At 45.9% G+C, this 22,500-nt stretch overlaps 1 protein-coding gene across 4 annotated transcripts in view; it reads right to left on the bottom strand.

Annotated features, from left to right (window-relative positions):
* LOC130206618 (intermembrane lipid transfer protein VPS13B-like) overlaps positions 1-22,500 on the bottom strand; it is a 401,351-nt gene that overhangs the window by 138,644 nt on the left and 240,207 nt on the right. The window lies entirely within an intron of this gene.

The following is a 22,500-nucleotide window of genomic DNA, read 5'->3' as shown; positions in this document are numbered from 1 at the left end:
AATTGGTGTTTACATTCAGTACATCTTCAGTGCTAATGCTACTTATATGCTACCAGTTAACCCAGTTAATTTAAGAAACATTGACCTTTTTGCAGTATGCGGTATCAGTTCTAAATACATGGAGCAGGTGTCTAGCTCCATCCGACCTATATGTATAAAACATGAAGAGGTTTTATTTATCGTTGTCTGGGGGTCACATTGGGTCAGCCTGTACTTTTTAAAATATATATACACTACCGTTCAAAGTTTGGGGTTACTTAGAAATGTCTTTATTTTTCAAAGAAAAGCACTGTTTTTCAATAAAGATAACATTAATCAAAAATACACACTATACATTGTTAATGTGGTAAATGACTATTCTAGGTGGAAACGTCTGGTTTCTAATGAAATATCTCCATAGGTGTATAGAGGCCCATTTCCATCAACTATCACTCCAGTGTTCTAATGGTACATTGTGTTTGCTAATCGCCTTAGAAGACTAATATCTGATTAGAAAACCCTTGTGCAATTATGTTAGCACAGCTGAAAACAGTTATGCTGGTGATATAAGCTATACAACTGGCCTTCCTTTGAGCTTGAAGTTTGAAGAACAAAATTAATACTTCAAATATTAATCATTATTTCTAACCTTGTCAATGTCTTGACTATATTTTCTATTCAATTTTCAATTCATTTGATGAATAAAAGTGAGTTTTCATGGAAGACACGAAATTGTCTGGATGACCCCAAACTATTGAACGGTAGTGTTTTTAGTCAATTACAAATAAGACCAAGACTCCGGGAGTAGAGCAGGTAGAGTGTGTTACACTGAACCAGTAAAGAGCCCTACAGACCTCTGCCTTTTCTTTTTTATTGGATGATTTATAACAATATCAAAGCCTCGCCCGAAGGGTAAATAACCCGGCAGGCCTCAGGTGAAATCATTTGCCTTTTTATCGAAGTCCAGCTCCATGCCAGCTCATCGCTGGCAGGCGTCTGGAGACTCTTACCGCCTCTTCCCTTCTATTTTCGGAGCGCTCCAAGAACTCGTGTGGCGTGTTTACGCAAACTGCGATACGCTGGGAGAGATGCAGAGATACTGTCGGGAGTGGGCAAAAAACCCAAAGTGATGTCATCTATTTTTGATTTTTGCCTTTCAAGAGAGACAAAGATCCCAGGGTACGAAAAAATAAATAATAATGTTCACGAGGCAGGAGGAATAATCACAATCCGACATCTGCGCATGACATCAGGGCTCTCGCTTCGTTATGATGTGTTTATTTGTGCTGGTGAATTCAAATGAGAGCTTAAATGGTATAAATAAAGGGCTCAAAATGGCTACAGATGTGAGTCGTTTTATTTGTTTCGGCAAACGTCAATGGCAATTTTCATATCCCCCCCCCCCCCCCTCCCCCTCCACCTCCTCCATGCTCAGCCACGCTGCAAAGGCCTCTGCCGGAGCGTGATGTTATGACAATGCGCACCAAGTACAAAAACAATTGCGCCGCGAGATCAGAGGTGTACAACTAGATTTGGCTGCAGTTGTTGACATACAAACAAGTGAAACAGATCCTCAATCAACATTTGGAGCCGCATTTATCAACAGAGCGCACTGCAAATCAAACCGAGAGCCCCGTAAGATTTGGGTGGGATGTGTCAGTCTAGGTTCATTAGGGCTTTTGTAACAGTACCTCCATCACCCTCCCCAACCTCCCCAAAAAAACCCGGTATTTTTCACATTAAACAAAACCACAGTTACCTCATGTGGTTTTTTTCTCTCTCTCTCTCTCCAAATTATCTCTTAACTTTTGGGCTTATTTAGGAGACTCTCTTACTCATAATCAACATTACATGGGAGTCGGCGGGGCCAAGTCTCCTGCGTCGCCGGAGCCGCGGGGTCATCTCCGATGACATAAATAAATATGATAAACATTTGTCTTGGTCATGCCGCCAGTGGAAACCGGCGTGATTTAATATCAAAAGACATATTTCAGCCAATCGCAGGAAACGAGAGAGCTTCATTTCTGACAAATGAGGAGGGGAGGAATTCTGGAAGTTCCCCTTGGGGTGCAATAATAATTGAAGCCAGATTTTCTTGTTGTACATGTGCGGGGGGAAAACACGGGCTGCTTTTTGACATGTTTGATTGGTCATGTGAAGACCACACGGCTCGACCCCATGAGGAACCGGAGGCGCCTCGGGAGCAGCGTGGGCGCTCGCTCTTTAATAAACCTTTATTTTATATACATTTTCTGATTTATTTGATGATAATAATTTAGGATAGGAATAAAAGCATTTATTGCTTCTACCTACACCTTCTAAGTCTTTCTGTTGTGTATATTATATAGAATAATATAGTATTGTGTTGCAACGATTGACTGAATAAAACACACAATAACAATTAAATCTTCATTTAACCAGGTAAGTCTCATTGGGATTATAAATCTCTTTTTCGAGGCTGACCTGGAGAAGACAGCATAACAACATAAGAACAAGACGAGTTTCAATAAACTAAAAGTTAAGAGACGGAGACATAACTCAGTTAATTTAAGAAACATTGACATTTTGGGGAACCTGCCTCCATTTAATTGGTGTTTACATTCAGTACATCTTCAGTGCTAATGCTACTTATATGCTACCAGTTAACCCAGTTAATTTAAGAAACATTGACCTTTTTGCAGTATGCGGTATCAGTTCTAAATACATGGAGCAGGTGTCTAGCTCCATCCGACCTATATGTATAAAACATGAAGAGGTTTTATTTATCGTTGTACGGGGGTCACATTGGGTCAGCCTGTACTTTTTAAAATATATATACACTACCGTTCAAAAGTTTGGGGTTTCTTAGAAATGTCTTTATTTTTCAAAGAAAAGCACTGTTTTTTCAATAAAGATAACATTAATCAAAAATACACACTATACATTGTTAATGTGGTAAATGACTATTCTAGGTGGAAACGTCTGGTTTCTAATGAAATATCTCCATAGGTGTATAGAGGCCCATTTCCATCAACTATCACTCCAGTGTTCTAATGGTACATTGTGTTTGCTAATCGCCTTAGAAGACTAATATCTGATTAGAAAACCCTTGTGCAATTATGCTAGCACAGCTGAAAACAGTTATGCTGGTGATATAAGCTATACAACTGGCCTTCCTTTGAGCTTGAAGTTTGAAGAACAAAATTAATACTTCAAATATTAATCATTATTTCTAACCTTGTCAATGTCTTGACTATATTTTCTATTCAATTTTCAATTCATTTGATGAATAAAAAGTGAGTTTTCATGGAAGACACGAAATTGTCTGGATGACCCCAAACTTTTGAACGGTAGTGTTTTTAGTCAATTACAAATAAGACCAAGACTCCGGGAGTAGAGCAGGTAGAGTGTGTTACACTGAACCAGTAAAGAGCCCTACAGACCTCTGCCTTTTCTTTTTTATTGGATGATTTATAACAATATCAAAGCCTCGCCCTAAGGGTAAATAACCCGGCAGGCCTCAGGTGAAATCATTTGCCTTTTTATCGAAGTCCAGCTCCATGCCAGCTCATCGCTGGCAGGCGTCTGGAGACTCTTACCGCCTCTTCCCTTCTATTTTCGGAGCGCTCCAAGAACTCGTGTGGCGTGTTTACGCAAACTGCGATACGCTGGGAGAGATGCAGAGATACTGTCGGGAGTGGGCAAAAAACCCAAAGTGATGTCATCTATTTTTGATTTTTGCCTTTCAAGAGAGACAAAGATCCCAGGGTACGAAAAAATAAATAATAATGTTCACGAGGCAGGAGGAATAATCACAATCCGACATCTGCGCATGACATCAGGGCTCTCGCTTCGTTATGATGTGTTTATTTGTGCTGGTGAATTCAAATGAGAGCTTAAATGGTATAAATAAAGGGCTCAAAATGGCTACAGATGTGAGTCGTTTTATTTGTTTCGGCAAACGTCAATGGCAATTTTCATATCCCGCCCACCCCCACCTCCCCCTCCACCTCCTCCATGCTCAGCCACGCTGCAAAGGCCTCTGCCGGAGCGTGATGTTATGACAATGCGCACCAAGTACAAAAACAATTGCGCCGCGAGATCAGAGGTGTACAACTAGATTTGGCTGCAGTTGTTGACATACAAACAAGTGAAACAGATCCTCAATCAACATTTGGAGCCGCATTTATCAACAGAGCGCACTGCAAATCAAACCGAGAGCCCCGTAAGATTTGGGTGGGATGTGTCAGTCTAGGTTCATTAGGGCTTTTGTAACAGTACCTCCATCACCCTCCCCAACCTCCCCAAAAAAAACCGGTATTTTTCACATTAAACAAAACCACAGTTACCTCATGTGGTTTTTTTCTCTCTCTCTCTCTCCAAATTATCTCTTAACTTTTGGGCTTATTTAGGAGACTCTCTTACTCATAATCAACATTACATGGGAGTCGGCGGGGCCAAGTCTCCTGCGTCGCCGGAGCCGCGGGGTCATCTCCGATGACATAAATAAATATGATAAACATTTGTCTTGGTCATGCCGCCAGTGGAAACCGGCGTGATTTAATATCAAAAGACATATTTCAGCCAATCGCAGGAAACGAGAGAGCTTCATTTCTGACAAATGAGGAGGGGAGGAATTCTGGAAGTTCCCCTTGGGGTGCAATAATAATTGAAGCCAGATTTTCTTGTTGTACATGTGCGGGGGGAAAACACGGGCTGCTTTTTGACATGTTTGATTGGTCATGTGAAGACCACACGGCTCGACCCCATGAGGAACCGGAGAGCGCCTCGGGGAACGCGTAAGGGCGCTCGCTCTCTCCTACGCCAGGCAGGTGGAACATGCCCGAACGGGGGTCCGGGGGTCCGGCCGTGCCCATTATCAGACATCTGCCCGCCTCCGCGAAACATGTGGAAAGCGTGGAGAAAATAAAATAAAAAATGAACATAACAAGTCATAAATGACATGCTTTCGCAGATGAGGGAGGAGGGAGGGAGAGAGAGGGAGAGAGAGAGAGAATTTTTTTCTCTCAAACACAAGTACTTCGCCCTTGTTCCCGAGCCAACCGTATTTTAATTGCAGGATAAAGACCGCAGAAACATTATTTTTTACGACAAAATTCTGCTATTTATATATTTAAAAAATGAATAAAAAAAAGCCGCGCTTCGACGTCTCACGGCCTCCACGGCTATTATTTGAAAGATTTTTCAAAAACACATCTCTCCCTTCTTCTGACACAATGTAAACCCAATTTGAGTCAGATAAAAAAATTAATCAAATAAAAAAAGCCACTGGACCGATTTCGCGTCAGAGCTGAAATATGAGGGGCTGCCGTCCAACATCATAATCATGAGTCAGAACCTCCGTCCAACTCGAGCCCTGCAGCGGGAGGCGGAGCCACCGCCGGTCCTCCATCACCGAGAGAGAGAGAGAGAAGTAATGATGCTCCGAATTCCTTTGAACAGAAGATATGCGGGCAGCATTTTTTACAAATGGCCAATTCATTACTCGTTATTTCCCCCCGTGTTCAGCATTCTTTGGGCCTCGTGAGCCTGTGGCGGGCGGAGCATCCATCACGATTTGTGTTATTAAGTGGACGTGCGGGAGCCGATCTGGGAACGCGTGCTGAAGTGGTAATAGGAGGAACTCACTGGGCACACACACACACACACACACACACACACACGACTGTGAAACAGCAGCCGGGTTTTGCACGATATAGGAGGGACCGGATTGCAAGAAAAATAAAAAGGAATGCGTTTTTAAAACGAGAGTGGTACTGAGCAGAGCCAGCGGGTAAATAAAGTGAGAGGGCCTGTTGAAGAAGGAGTGGAAGTGGAATGTCGGGGAGAGAGAGCCTGATTGCCCGAGGATTTTTTTTTAAAGGGAATCGTTGGTTCAAGGTTGTAAAACAAACCGCGGTGGGATCGGAGGGGCGGGCTGTGTTACGAGACTCAGGGGGGGTGGGGGTGGTCTCATGGCTTTAAATGGCCTCCCCACCTTCCTCTCTTTCAAGCTCCATCCATCCCCCCCCCCCCCCCCCAATAGGGGCAGGAAGCAGCAGGGTAATACCGAGCGCCGCCGGCTTCTGGATCTCGTCACTCCGAAAAACTCCGCAACCTGAACCCGCCACCCCCTCGGACCTGTTTTTACACTCCACTTCCCCCCAACAATCACATGCAATACACGTCCGACAGAGTCTTTTTAGATATGTGTGTGTGTGTGTGTGTGTGTGTGTGTGAGTAAGTGCCTGGACGTGTGTGTTTGAAGAGAGCCGGGGGGCCCTCGGCTTCTGCTCTCCTGGTGGAACGTACACACACACACACACACACACCGGAGGATGAACTCTCAGGCTTCACGAGGACGAGTCCGGCTTAATCACGTCCCGCACACGCACACGCACACGCGTGTTCTGAGGACAAACCACAACGACCGTGTGTGTGAGCTGGAGTAGCGCGGCGGCGACCGACACTCAAGGCTGCTTAATGTGTGTCGGTTCACTTTGCGGTAAAAAAAAAAAAGAAGAGAGTTTTAGTGCGAGACGGAGTCACAAACGGCCTCGCCCCGTCCGTGAATCCAGCTTTTTGAGATTCCTTCCCCGAGGGCCTCCGAAATGTCGCGAGCCCAAACAACGTGGAGCGGCTCGCGGCGCTTCTGATGTGGGGAGGCCGAAAGCTGCGCGGCGGCTTCCACCGAAACCCCGGTGGCTTCAAGCAGAGTCCCACTGGGCCTGTGTGTGTGTGAGGGAATTCGTAAAAAGCATTATGATTCATCAAACTTGCAATTACTTAGCGAGTTAAGCGCCCCCTGGCCCGACGGCGGTCCGCTCCCAATTGCCAGAATTGCCGGCAACTTCTGAGCCGCGGATTTATGACCCCAGTCGAGTCCAATTGGCGTTAATCTGCGTCGAGCAATTACAGTAATTAAGGCTCCGAAATTAGAACGCCGAGCGGCCGGGAGGCAGCAGAACGTGACCCCCCCCCTCCTCATCCCCCCCTCCGGTCACACAGGGATTGTTATTACGACTAAAAAGTAATTGTTTCGATCACTGGGAGTTTTTATTTTTTTTTAACATTTTTCTTTTTTATTCAACACAGTCACAAGAACAACTAAATGTCCAAGACAAAAGAAAAAGAGCTGCAGCGGCGCTCCAGATCTGCCACACTTGGCAATAACAAGGTACTTACTCACAGGCCCTTTTTTTTGTGTGTGTGTGTGTTTTTTTTAAAAGCCAAGTACAACCATCCCAATCGAGAGCGACGTTTCCCTCTCTCGCTCCAATACGCAATAAACAAAAAAAATTGCAGCGTTCCACGCCGTGGCTTCGCTGCAGTGACACGTCCCCACGCCGGGAAAAAGAAATGGAATAATCTAGTCCGTTTTTTTTCTTTTTTTAAGCCCAACGGCATTACTCATCCCAACAGAAGCCTGTGATTCATTAGGCTGATTGTGCTTTAAAGACACCCACACTCAAACACTTATATCTTATTTACACAAGAGCTGAGGAGGAAACTATTACTGTTATACACGAGCTGGAACACGGGGCTTCAACACGTCTCAATCACGGGACTCATTTATTATCTCACGCGGCGGTTTACGTGTCGGAGAGGTGTATTAAAATATATATATATATAAATAAATTTAAATATATATATTCCTATATATATATATTCCTATAGGAATATATATATGTATTAAAATATATATAGGAATATATATAAATAAATAACATTTATATATATATATATTTATATATTACGATATATATATATGCATTAAAATATATATATATATAGGAATATATATATAAATAAATATCATTTATATATATATATATATTTATATTGTCCTTGGCTGCACATCAGTCGGGAATGTTGACGTGGCTCCAAACGTGCGTTTCAGTCCGATGGAGTCTGTAGTTTGTCCGCGCTAATAGTGAGGCTCTTTTATTGAAACGCACAGATGTAGCCCTGCTCCTGTTCTGCTTCACACACACACACACACACACACACACACACACACACACACACACACACACACACACACACACACACACACACACACACACACACACACACACACACACACACACACACACACACACACACACACACACACACACACACACACACACAGGTTTGTTCAGCCTTATCTGTGCTCTTCTCCTGCTGCATTCCACTGAAACAGGGCCAGAAGATCACTGGACTCCTTCAGACTCATCATGTAGACGCAAACTGCATATGGTACTAGCAGTAGCAGCTGCAGTAGGAGTAGTAGTCGTAGTACTAGTAGTAGTAGTAGTACTAGTAACTGTAGTAGTAATAGTAGCTGTAGTAGTAGTAGTAGTAGTAGTATTAGGACTAGTAGTAGTAGTAGTAGCTATAGTAGTAGTAGTATTAGTACTAGTAGTAGTAGTACTAGTAACTGTAGTAGTAATAGTAGCTGTAGTAGTAGTAGTAGTAGTAGTAGTACTAGTAGTAGTAGTGGTAGGCTATAGTAGCATTGGTGCTAGTGGTAGTAGCTAGTACTGTAGTAGTGGTGGTTTGGTGCTAGTAGTATTAGTACCAGTGGTGGTATGCAGTAGTGGTGGTGCTAGTGGTAGGTGTAGTACCAGTAGTGGTAGTAGTAGCTGTAGGTAGTGGTGGTAGCAGTGTAGCTGTAGTAGCTAGTAGTAGTAGTAGTGGTAGTGAGTAGCTGGTAGTAGTGCAGTGGTAGTAGGTGGTGCAGTAGTAGTAGTATAAGTAGTAGTAGTGGCTGTAGTAGTATTAGTACTAGTAGTAGTATTAGTAGCTATAGTAATAGTATTATTGTCATTAGTCGTCCTTGTGTCCTGCAGAGCTCCCCATCGTAGTGAGAGGGCCTTGTGACATCACTTCCTGTGTCAGCGGCTACATGTTGGACGCTTCCTGCGGCCTGGATGGAACATGTCAGGTGGAGGTGTGACGGGGAGAGCGCCTCGCTGCCTTCCTCACGCCGCCACGATGATGTAACCCCCCCCCCATTTTAATTGGAGAGGCCTTATCTGGAATCGATTCCTCCCCACTGGCTGCGGCGTCTGACCGAGGCTCTGGCGTTCCCTTCACATGCGGTCATCTTCATCACGCTAAAGTCGAACAGGCACATACCTCAACGCTACTTCTACGCTCATTACAGGGAAATCATCCTGGAAGACGACCCTTTGCTTTTTTATAGCTCTGACCGGACGAAGCCCAAAGCGCCCGGGAAGAAAAGACTAAACATTCATTCCAGCTGAAGCGGTTTTCAAAGATAACCGACGACGCGGCGGGCGAGACACACACACACACACACACACACACACACACACACACACACACACACACACACACACACACACACACACACACACACACACACACACACACACACACACACACACACACACACACACACACACACACACACACACACACACACACACACACACACACACACACACACGGTACAGACGAGAGCCTCTAAAGGCGCGATGGCTCCATCCCTCCACATTTACTCCGGCACATAAACTCTTCACTCGATGCTCCGGCGAGGAGGAGGAGGCGGAGGAGGAGGAGGAAGAGGAAGAGGAGGGTGTTTTATGGAGCTGTAAAATTAGGCCCGCTTTATGGATCCAGCATGAACCACTACTGTTTTTTTTTCTTTTTCTTTCTTCTTCTTCTTTCTTCTTTCTTCTTCTTCCTCATTCTTCTTCTTCTTCCTCCTTCTCATTCTTCTTCTTTTTCCTCCTTCTCATTCTTCTTCCTCCTTCTTCTTCTTTTTCCTCCTTCTCATTCTTCTTCTTCTCATTCTTCCTCCTTCTTCTTCTTTTTCCTCCTTCTCATTCTTCTTCTTTTTCCTCCTTCTCATTCTTCTTCTTCTTCTTCTTCTTCCTCCTTCTCATCCTTCTTCTTCTTCGTCCTTCTTTTTCCTCCTTATTCTTCTTCTTCTTCTTTTTCCTCCTTCTCATTCTTCTTCTTTTCCTCCTCATTCTTCTTCTTCTTCCTCCTTCTTCTTCTTTTTCCTCCTTCTCCTTCTTCTTCTTCTCATTCTTCTTCTTCTTCCTCCTTCTCCTTCTTCTTCTTCTCATTCTTCTTCTTCTTCCTCCTTTTCCTCCTTCTCATTCTTCTTCCTCCTTCTTCTTTTTCCTCCTTCTCATTCTTCTTCTTTTTCCTCCTTCTCATCCTTCTCATTCTTCTTCTTCTTCTTTCCACTTGATATTGATTAAGCGCTCCGGTATCAAGCTGGTTCACATTAGTCCGTAGAGCCGCGTCCCGGTGCATTTCTCCTTCTCTTCTTCTTCTTTTTTTCCTGTTGAAGATGCTTCGTTTCTATCTGTGAAGCGCGAGGGGGTCTTTTCTTGTTTTTGGAGTTGTTGTTGTTGTTGGCAGAGCGCTTCCCGACTTGATTACACACGTTTGTTTACGGGCAATTACCGCGTCCTGACAAAAATGTTTAAAGCGGCGAGATTGCATATCAAGGCCTCATCCTCCTTCGGGACGAAGACACGGACGTTTCTTCCTAAACAAAGTCACGGGGAGTGATGGCCACATTTGATTAGGGTTAACGGGCGCTACAGGTTTAGCAGACGGGCTGAACAAACATGTAACGGGATCTCTAAAACAGAAGGTTCCTTCGCTCCGCTGACGTCGGTCTTGACCTTAAACTGCTTTTTTTTAGGGGTGGGGGGGGGGAGATTCCCCCCTTCGCGGCAAACAAAAGGCGGAATGAAACAGAATACGAGGCTCTGAGGAGAGGCGGGCGAGGAGCGGAGCGGCTCCGGAGGCCCCGGGGCCGACGGCGAGCACCGCGGGCGTCCTTTTTCTTCTCGTGAGATAAGCGTCCAGATACTCCCGTGACAGCGGAACGGCATCAAATAATTACAATAATGTGGGGCGCACATGCTTCTTTACGTCGGCTAATTCCTCCTCCTCCTCCTCCTCTGTAAACGGCCGCGTGAGCCAGTGTTTATAATTCTGAAGCCGATCTCGCATCCGTCCAAAACCGCCGAGTGTATTTATACAAAGTGACATTTCTATATGGGAGATCCCCCCCCCCTCTCTCTGACTGAGGAAGTCACATGAGGAGGGGGGGGGGGGGTGGAGAGAAGTTCAAAAGAAAGAAAGGATGGGAGAGAGCAGCTTCATGTATCGACGCTGTGACTTTAGAAGGCGTGTCGTAGAAGTCAAGGTACATTTTTTTGGGACTTTCTGTTTCTAATAACTTTAATGATTACTCCTGTGTCCATGTAAGCCATGCACACGTTATTTAAAAAAATCAATGTTAATGCCTTTTTTTTAAAGGCTTCGACTTATGGTATTGTAGTACTTATGGTATTTTTGTAGTTTGTCTTTCTTGAAGAAATGTTACTTTCTTGCTTCTTGTTGTTCTGAGTTTGTATTCGTGGTTGAATGAACTTATTGTCAGTCGCTTTGGATAAAAGCGTCAGCTAAATGACATGTAATAATGTAAAGTAACATGAAATACTCTTTCCACAGCAAGATGGAAAGGGGCGGGGCTATCTGTTTGAAATCAACTACGACACATATATTCAAAGAGGGGACGTTTTTCCTCACGCAACCTGACCGGCCGACGCTTTGTTACACCGAACCGTCCGAGAAGCCGTCGTTGGAAACTGTTTTGCACTTATACTTAATATTTATGACCACGTGATATTTCAGTTTTTCTTTTTTAAATACATTTTCAAAAATGTCTACATGTCTGTTTTTTTCTGTCAAGATGGGATGCAGAGTGAACATTAATGAGAAATAAAATGAACTTTTTTATTTTAGCAAATGGCTGCAACGAAACAAAAAATATGAATACTTTCCGTACCCACTGTAAGCCACGCCCCCTCGCTGCCAGCAACTCCCGTGTTCACGGCCAAAGACCACGCGATATTTAAATAAGTGACTCTCATTCAACTAGACATCGCCTCAAAACTCAACACCTGCCAGAATAAAAAACAAAATACCTTTTACTACATTTTATGACCCTTAAATTCTGAAAATGTTTTAAGAATCCGCGGTAACAAATATCTTTCATTTACACTCGTTCTGTTCCTACTCCCACGTGACAAAATGCCCGTATCTGGGTCATCTTCTCATATCCAAAGCATTGATATGTGATTAATATGGAGCTGCCGACCTTTTACACAAATGCATCCGCTACACGGAGAATAATCGACTCAGGCAGAGGAAAGTAAACACGACAGATCCTTCAAAGCATCCGGAAACATGTCGACTGCGTCCTTCTTCTTCGGGGTTAAACGAGGCGAAAAAAGGGAGAGGGGGAGACCCGCTGAAAGAGATTAGGAGTAATGTGGAGAAGGAGGTGCGCTGTGTGGAGTGGAATGCCCTCAACAGGTTGCCGGGGAGGAAGAAAAAAAACACACACACACACAAACCCCGAGACCTCCAGGGGAGGTGAGAGTGAGAATGAAGGCTGCGTTCAATCAGCCTCATCTGGAGCCCGTCACACCGAACATGTGCGGGGGGGCGGCGTGTTCTCGGAGAAACGGGCCCGAGACCCGGTTGTTTCTGTGTGTGTTCGCCCGGCTCGGCGCCTCGTTCCAATAAAAAAAGGAGAAGAAGCACACGAAAGGATGTGAGGAGAGAGGAAGAAGAGAGACTGAAGGACCGAAGGTGACAGAACTCAACTCCCTCACCTTCACATCGTGATCCTCTTCTACCCCTCCCTTCTCTCCTCTCGTGTTTTGTGAGGGTCCCGGCTCCTGACAAACCCACAACTCTAAAACAGGCAGCGCTGCATAAAATAAAAAAAAACGGCATTCGAGCACCACCGTGCCTAAAAAACGTTTTTTGTTTTTTTTGACCACCAGTGCCGACCATCCAAAACAGCTGCGGGGCCCCACGGAGAACATTTGATGGGAATAATAATAACAAAAAGAGAAAGAACCGGACAGAAGGGGAGGGGTGAAGGGGAAGAGAAAAAAAAGGGGCAACAATAATAAAAAAAGAAGTAGCAGGAGGGGAGTCGTAAATGAGAAACATGCTAAACGCAGCTCGGGCCTCGTTTAGTTCCTTTATCAGAAGGAACTGAGAGATTAGAGAGCAACTGAAACCCAGATTAAACAGGAGATGTGGAGTGAAGGACGATGGAGGATAGGAAGGAAGGAATGAGTGTGAGTGTGTGTGTGTGTGTGTGAGTGTGTGTGTGGGTGGCAGTGAACTACTGTTTCTGCTGAGAGCACAGTCCAGGTGTAGAGAATTAGAGGAGATGGCACATCAAACGGACTCTTTCCTGAAGCCCCGGGGGCAGGAAGTGCTCAACACAGCATCCTGTGAGCTGACCAGAGAGAGAGAGAGAGTGTGTGTGTGTGCGTGAGAGAGAGTGTGTGAGAAAGAGAATGTGTGTGTGTGAGAGAGAGAGAGAGAGTGTGATAGAGATAGATAAGATAGATAGATATATACTTTATTTATCCCCAAGGGGAAATTTGTCGTCACAGTAGCAGCACCAATAAACTAAACACACGAGAGGATGAAAGATATAGATGTATACAAGTAAAATATAAAATGAAGTATATATATGTATATAAAATGAAACATATGTATATATATATACACACACAAACAAATATAATACAATGACTGTGCAAAGTATACAAAGTAAAATATAAAATAAAATATATATGTATATATATATATTTACAACATATATGCATACACAATACTAATGACTGCAGTGTAAAATTAAATTAAATATAAAAATATTAAATATAGACAGAGTGTGCAAAATGCAAAGTGTGTGTATGTGTGTAGTGTAAATGAAGTGTGAGTGTGTGTGTGTGTGTGTGGGTGCGTGAGAGAGTGTGAGAGAGATAGAGGGAGTGTGTGTGTGTGTGGGTGCGTGAGAGAGAGCGAGTGTGTGAGAAAGAGAATGTGTGTGTGAGAGAGAGAGTGTGAATGTGCGTGAGTGTGTGTGTGTGAGTGTGTAAGAGAGAGGGAGTGTGTGTGTGTGGGTGTGTGAGTGTGCGTGAGAGAGAGAGAGAGAGAGAGAGGGGCCGGAGCAGCCCAGAGACCCTAAGTGAGGTGGGGGTGAAGGACAAAAAGAGGGCACGTATTCAGCAATTGTGGAGAGGAGGGAGAATGAAGATATATATATATATATATATTTTTAATACAAACTTATTCTTGGACTCTCTGGTGAAGTCTGGGAGTGGAGAGCTTCATCGTTTGAACGTCTCTTAAGATTCCGCTGAGCTTCTGTACCTCTCCGGCTCTCCCACCTTCTTTTGGAAGTCCCGTGACACGGTGACATTGTATTTCTCTGTCGGGTCTTTTTCCACAATGTTATCGTAACAACCCGAGTCAAAAACAAGCACTTTTTTTTTTTAGTGGACGCATGCTCTAGCGGCTGCAGCATGTGGATCACATACAAAAAATTAACTTTTGATCTATTCATTCGTCACTGAGCCACAAAACCAGGTTGGAAAAAAAAAAAACCTCTGAAGAAAAGTGCAAAATACGTGACGTGGACCGTGTGTGTGTGTGTGTGTGTGTGTGAGAACGTGTCTGCATGCATCTCCGCGCAGAGTCTGACATGTCAGCGTGTGGTGTGTGTGTGTGTGTGTGAGTCCGTCCAACATGTGTCCGTCAGCTGGATCTCTCCCTCAGAAGAGAGAAAAAAATAAGAAAAAGCTGAACTCTCTTTAAGATGCTAATAACATCAGCCCATTACCAGGCTACACACACAATGTGAGGCCCTTCAAAGCCCTTCGGAGGCCGGCGTCTCCGAGCCGTCGGAGGAGGAGATGGAAAACATCTCGAGGAGCGAACAATGCTCTAAACGCCGGCCGCTCGTCAGCGCCGAGGAATGGAGGCGGGGCCTGTTTTCATCTCAGAGGAAATACATGGAGCAAAGCATATTTGCGCATGTTAATAATTTTGTTTGCGCCCCGGCTACACTGGGGGGAGGGGTGGGGGTCTGATTGGAGGGCCGTGTGTGCGTGTGTGTGTGTGTGTGTGTGGAGAGAGAAGAAAGGGGACCACCGCAGTAGAGTTGTCTACACGGTGGCTTCACGTTTCCCTCTGCGGTTCTCAGACCTGCAGCTGAAGTAACAGGACTGACACACACACTCACACACACACACACACTCACACTCTCTCTTTCACACACACACAGAAAAACACGCACACATTCTCTCTCTCTCTCACACACACTCTCTCTCTAACACACACTCTAACGCACACACTCACACCCACACATGCACACACACACACACACACTAGGGTTGGTACCAGCGAGTAAATTGAAGAAGCGATCCGATATCGAACAAGAAGAATGGAAGAAGGCGGAGCAGCAGACGACTGGTGACGCCCGGAGGAGGAAGACGGTTTCTGAGGTCCTGAGCCCGCTTGGCCTCCTGGTTCCCTCCAGTCTGGTTGGGCCTCCTGGGGTCGTAATGTGCCTCTTATTACACACGCATTAGGGAAGTTACGCCACTGGTTTCACGTGGGCTTCCCCGGAGCCACAGAGCAGCTTGTGGCTTCACACATGGACTTTTGAAAAGCATCGGTAGATTCGGCACATTCCTGCCTCCCTGAGGTCGACTTCTACTCGACGCTCAGAGCCGAGGTTCCACCGAGTCGCCGGCTGATAACTGGAGACTACTGCCCACACACGCACACCCACGCGCACACACACGCACACACACACACGCGTAGAAATACAAACAGGACATGCTTATGAATAGCTGTATATATATATTTTTTATTTTTATTTAAATATATATATTTCTTATTAAAAATGTTTATATATATATGTGTATATGTATAGATATAATTTAATATATATATATACATATATATATATTAAAGAAATATATATATACAAAATATATATATTTATATATATTAAATATATATACATATATATATATATACATATATATATACATATAAATATATTTATATATATACATATATATAACTATATATGTATTATTGTTAAATATATTTATATATATTTATTTATTTTGTAAGTATATACAAAAATACATATATATATATATATATACACTATGTATTTATATACATACATACAGAAACTCCACATCAAGGTTGCTTCTGGGCCAGAAAAACAATATTACAATAGAATAACTATATTTAATTTGTCACGATTTAACTATTTTGTCTGAACTGCTGACAACTGAAGCATCCATTCAGCAATTTCCATTTAAATCTCCGGAAGAGAAACGAGACAAAGTGGAGATTCACCATCCCCGCCTGTCCCACTGGCCTCCACTCCTGCTGCGTGACCGACCAATCAGAGCGTCCCTGTCAGGAGCAGCGACGGCCTCAAACCAACCACAGGATGCCCGAACATCAACATGTCACGAGGCGGGGGCTCGACTCCACACGCGGAACGCAACGCCCGGATCATTTCAACAGGGTAACACCGGTAGAGCTTCCTAGGTTGCCGGTTCGGGGGTATTCTTAGAAGCCATATATCCGGCTTCAGGATGAACCATTTACACACACACACACACACAATCAGAGAGCCCCCCCCCCCCCGGCGGTCAACCCCTGGTTCAGGCCCTTTTATGACCGCCGGACAGCTGAGGGCTGATCCCTCTCGCCTCTTGTCAGCGTGCATCCCCGAGCTGACTGACAGCGGCGTGCCAAAACACGGAGAGAGCGGCGCTTTTCTTTCCCCGGGATGTTCCAAATGGAGGTCCCGTCACCTTCGGGTGCCACCAAAAGACCAAAGGAATGCAGACCTCCGCTCTGCTTTCAACCGCCGACATGCAGACAGATGTGGAAGGGTGGGTGGAGGAGGAGGAGGAGGGTGGGGGGGTCCTATCTCATATACAAATGAAAATGTTGGCCGTTGGGTGACGCTACATGAAAGGATGAGCGATTCCACCGTTGAGGAAGAGGAGTTTGTTTAGCGAAGGCCGAGGCTCTCTGCCTGACCGATTGTCCCGTGCATTGTGTTGAGGGGGAATAATCGCACCAGAGACGGTTCATGAAAAGGGTTTTGATCATCAGTCACAATTTTCTTTTACAGAAATCAATGCACTGTTGGTTTAGGGTTTATGGTTTAGGGTAGAGTGCTGCAGGGATTTCTGCAACCAGCAGTTCCACGAGAGGGCGGAGCTTAGTACAGCCAAACGCGTTGCGTGTGACACACCGTGAACGGGTTAAAGTCGGACAGAAACACGGACAACTCCCAACACCGTGGTAGCAACCTGTCAATCACGGTCAGTCCCGCCCAAAAACATCCTTTGCTTCATGGTCTGTTTGACTCTAAATGACCATAAAGCACGAAATGATTACATCACGCTGTATAGAAGAAGACTTGAAACTAGAGACTGAGACAAAAACTCATATTTACAATGTTTACTGAGGGAATACATCAAGAGAGTCATTTACTCGTAGACTTCTATACAACCAGAGGGGTTGCCCCTGGTGGTCGGCAAAGAGAATGCAGCTTTAACTCGTGAAGCATAGACGTCTATACAACCAGAGGAGTAGCCCCCTGGTGGTCAGTAGAGAGAATGCAGCTTTAACACATGAAATATATACTTCTATACAACCAGAGGAGTCGCCCCCTGGTGGACAGTAGAGATAATGCAGGTTTTATCACATTATGTTTTGACTTCTATACAACCAGAGGAGTCGCCCCCTGGTGGTCAGTAGTGAGAATGCAGCTTAAACACGAAGCAGAGACTTCTATACAACCAGAGGAGTCGCCCCCTGGTGGACAGTAGAGATAATGCAGGTTTTGACTTCTATACAACCAGAGGAGTCACCCCATGGTGGTCAGTAGAGAGAATGCAGCTTTAACACAAAGCAGAGACTTCTATACAACCAGAGGAGTCGCCCCCTGGTGGACAGTAGAGAGAATGCAGCTTTACAGTCGTTTGCGCCTGGTAAGCGACGCCTTCTTCGAGACAGATAAGATCTTCAAAAGTCAATAAAGAGGGATATTTTTCTTCTGTCATAGAAAATAAAACATTTTTAAACTGTTAACCTCGTTAACCGCAGACCTTGTTTTGGGCATTCAACCAAAATCACAAAAAAACCTCCAGTGACTGAGACTTGGGAACCGGAAGTGAAAGAGATGCCGACTCATTCCTGGGTTCCAGGACTCCTTCTTGGTGCCGCCACAGGAAACACCGACAAGAAGTTATCCGTGTTGGACGACAGGAGTCTATATTCATTTCATGGATATCCAAATATTATTTCGATGGGCTGGACCGAGACCGTTGGTCTAAAGAACCCGGAGAAGAACTAATCGACATGGACGCCCCCCAATAGCCCGCTCCACTTTGAGCCAAACAAAAAGGAGAGGGGAAAATAAGTTGTGGTTTACTTGATTCCCCTGCGGTGAGTCCTACCCCCCCCCCCCCCATCTCCACTTTCCCTGCACATTACATCGGGATCGTGTGCGTAAGACGGGCCATAAAAATGTATACCGGGGTCCGGGGGCCCCGGGGTTCTCTCTCCCTCTCCTAATCCCCCTAAACCTCTAACTGCAGGCTGAAGGAATACAAGTGTTGTGGCGCAATCTTCTGAAAAGAGAGCGGCCGGGGGCCCTGAGAATAACATCACAGAGGCCACAGATATTTATGGAATCAGACCACAGGGCTGTACACAGAAGTCAGCAGACACCGCAACACGGGCACGCGAGACCCCCGCCCGCGGCTCCCAGCGCAGGGTGAGCGCCGCGGTCCGATGAGAGGTCAGTGGAATTAACAAGGGGGGGGGGGAGGAGATGACGAAGACACAATACGATATATATAGGTGAGTGTAGAGGCAGCTGTAAATCAGTGATGTTGTTTAAGCTTCACTCCTCATTCGTCTCCAGCGGGGGGGAGGGGGTCCACCTGGACGGCGTGGGCGGCGCCCTTCGGAGACGCCGAGCGGCCGACTCGTGATTGAACGCGGCGGTCAGGTACTCGCGGCTCGCAGGTCAAAGATCGAATCCACTAACATTCGTCTGCCCCCCCCCCCCCCCCGCTCTACTCTCGTAACATTAGCTCCACAAACAAACTAGAGTCTCTCTCTCTCTCTCTCTCTCTCTCACGGCTGCAGAGGCAAAATGGCGGGCGGGCGGGCGTGTCCCCCCCCCTTCCAGGAAATCAGCCTGCATGTCATGCGATACGCTCGCGGTGTCGCGTGGGAGGCAGAGGAGTCCATCTCTCACACCGGTTCCCACTGAGAAAGAAACGACAAATATCACTTTGCGGAAAGGAACAAAAAAAGGTGAAAGAGGAGGAGGAGGAGGAGGAGGAGGAGGAGGGGGGGGATATATTCCGCCCTCAAAAGCCACAGCGGTATTCAGTGGCTGTGTCTAAACTTCCTGTTCGCATTACGACACGTTGACGTTCTCAACGTGAGCCCCTCGCCGAGCCCTCACTCCCAGGGCTCGTCTGTCGGCTCTGGGCCGGCTACCCCACCCCCCCCCCCCCATTCTTAAAACAATTTGATGTTGCATTAATCCCGAGTGTCGGGCGTTTACCAGCACCAGGTGTTTCATTTGCTGGACCGACCAAACGCTCTGTTTATCCTGGCTGACCCTCCGATCCGGGCTTATTTTATCTCCGTCCTCGGCAGGAGAGAGAGAGGCAGGGAGGGAGAGAGAGAGAGAGAGAGAGAGAGAGGGAGAGAGAGAGAGAGAGGGAGGGAGAGAGAGAGGGAGGGAGAGAGAGAGAGCGAGGGAGAGAGAGGGAGGGAGAGAGAGAGAGAGAGAGAGAGAGAGAGAGAGAGAGAGAGAGAGGCAGGGAGGGAGAGGGAGAGAGAGAGAGTGAGAACATGGGCGTGCAAGCGAGAGGCGATAGAGGAGCCAAGTGATTTACGGCTCGCGAAAGAAAAAGGTGTAGCTCTCCTCATCTCAGTTGGATGTCCTCATCCTCCCACGGCCCCTGAACGCACCACGTTGAACTCTTCGCCACGTTTACCTCTGTGTGACCGCGAGGTGGGTCTGATGTACAGGGCCGGAGGACATGAGTCAGCGTTTTTTGGGGGTTTTATGAATGGGTTCTTTGGTGAGACGCCTGAGGATAACGTCTGTGGTTGGCACGGAGATTTTTTTTTTTTTACGTTTTGTCAGTAAATGTCCCACTCGAGATATTTGAAGCTTGTAAGTGTCTTTAAAAACACACACGGTGGCTTCATATGTGGCGAAACGCGTCAGAGATCATAAAAAGCGCCGTGCATTTGAGAAGAGTTTACTCGCTGAACAAAATGCGTAAAAGTATAATAAATAAGAATTTGCCACAACGCCTTTTTTAATGCAATAATCCGAAATGCCACAGGGAAAAAGTCCAAGAGGAATGTTGTGGAGGGAACCGGTGCCGGGGTGCAGGGGTCATACACATGCTGACCAATGGGGGTCCAGGACTTTAAACCAAATTTCCATGACTACATTTTTTTTACATGAAAAAGTGAGAAAATGTCGTATTTAAAAAACTAAATATGAGAATTTAAAAGCGTACAGTTTATTACCTTAAATGACACAAATGAATGAGAGACAATAGTTTCATTAAAAGAAGAAACATTCATGTCTTTTCAGTTGCGGTGCGTTCACTTGCAGTGCGAAAAATGTGCGAGTATGAAAGAGTGTATCGCGGCTTTTATTTTGAGCGTCATTCTTTTAAAAGCATATCAATTATTTAAAACTCAACCTAAATGCATATATGAATATCACACATTTCCATGATTTTTCGAAAACGTTGGGGATTCTGTCTCCCCCCCTGGGACTTTTCCAGGGTTGGAAAAAAAAAAACGTTTACAAATCCCAGGTTTTCCATGACAGTCCGAACCCTGAGCGGTGACGTCCTGGTCGTCTCTGCAGCACTCGACTCCTCCAGTGTCAGCGTGAACAGGGCTCAGTGCTATTCCTCCCCAACGAGCACATCAGTCCTGCTGGACATCTGCACCCAACGCAGCAGAACTACATTCACGTTAAAGGAGATCGCTGACATCACATTTATTTAAGTCAATAAAGCCGAGAGATCGAAGCAGCCGATTGGCCAAACAAGCGCCGGAGCAATTAAAAATGTCGAACTCGACTGTGGAGCAGAGATCCTCTGATTATATGTAGATTTTTTAAGCGTGTGGGGACGTAAATAGATGAAGATACATTTGATTCAAAGGTCTGTCCACACAGACGCCACGTGGGACTGTCCTAAAATACTCCTTACTGCATCCTCAAAGTCCTGAGAGGTTTCACAACGTATTACCAAGACGTCCTTTTGTATATTAATGTCTGCCGCTGTGCAGTGGCAGACAGAGCCGGTGCTGCGTAAACACTCCGATCATCACCGCCACCCAGCTGCCACTGAGGGAGAGTTTTTCATTAAAGCTGGGGGGGGGGGGGGGGGCGGGGGGTTGAAAGCAAGCCCCTAAATCAGTGTATATAAGTGTATAGGCCCTGAGTGTCATTGTGTGTGGCCCCACCGGGCAGCTCCTCTCCTCCTCCTCCTCCTCCTCCTCCTCCTCCTCCTCCTCTACCGCCGCACTTTCTTCTCCTCCTCCTCCGCTGGTGTAAACACGCGGGGTGGAATGGGGCACTTGGCAGCCGCCGGAGTGAGTGATGAGACAAGTGTGCACTGAAGCATCTAATGAATCATTTGCTGGGAACTTTTGGGGGGTGGGGGGCTTTTCTTTTATGGAGGGAGAGAGATCAGCTGAGAAGAATGGCATTTCAAATGAAAAAAAAATGAAAAAAGAGAAAGTTAAGCGAGCCGCAGCTGTCCGGGAGACGCCTGAGAGGATCAGTCCGTCTTCTGCCCCTCCCCCGATGTGAGGACAAGAGATTAGGATGCATTAAAGTGGCGGGGGCTCCCTTAATCCCACCGCTAACGCGGCGGCGGCGAACCCCAGCGACCGGCGGTGAGTTTACAGAGGTGTCCGCTGACGCCGGGACAGGTCGCTCCACGCTCACGAGCTCACAGAGCGGACGTGCCGCCCCGCCGCTACCGGATGAGCTCACGATGAAGATCAGCAGATCTATTCGCGTACAAAATAAACATTATCATATAGTCGGTACGCCTCGGTCGAGATGTCTTTAAGAAGTTAGTGTTCTTAAAGGGACAGTCCCTGTGTCTTTCCACAGAACTTAAAGGGGCGGTTCCATACACAATGAGATGTGGGAGGAAGAGAGGACAGCAGGTGAGGAAGAGTGGGAAGAGGTGTTATGAGGGGAGATGGAGAGAAGGATGATGGGGAGGGAGGGGGGGGGACAGAGTGGCCATGAGAGGGGAAAAAAGAGGAAGAGTGAGAGTAAAAAAAGGAAGGACGGAAGACGTAAAGGTAGAGATGAGGCACGATGGAGAAAGAGGGGAGTAGAAAGAAAAAGGTGCGGATGAGAAAAAGAGAGACGAATTAAGAAAGAAAGATAATAATTTAAAAAGATGTAAATAAAATGCGAGACATGTTTTGGAAACTTGGCCCAGCGTCATCGCCGTCTCTCGTTACCGTGAGATGGACAGAAGGGTGATAGGGAGGGAGGGGGAGAGAGAGAGTGGCCATGAGAGGGAAAAAAAGAGGACGCGAGAGGAAGAGGAAAAAATAAGCTTG

Source organism: Pseudoliparis swirei, chromosome 16 (assembly GCF_029220125.1).
Source record: "Pseudoliparis swirei isolate HS2019 ecotype Mariana Trench chromosome 16, NWPU_hadal_v1, whole genome shotgun sequence".
Classification (NCBI taxonomy): domain Eukaryota; kingdom Metazoa; phylum Chordata; class Actinopteri; order Perciformes; family Liparidae; genus Pseudoliparis; species Pseudoliparis swirei.
The sequence above is the reverse complement of the archived record's forward strand: the minus strand, read 5'-3'. Positions and strand labels throughout refer to the sequence as shown.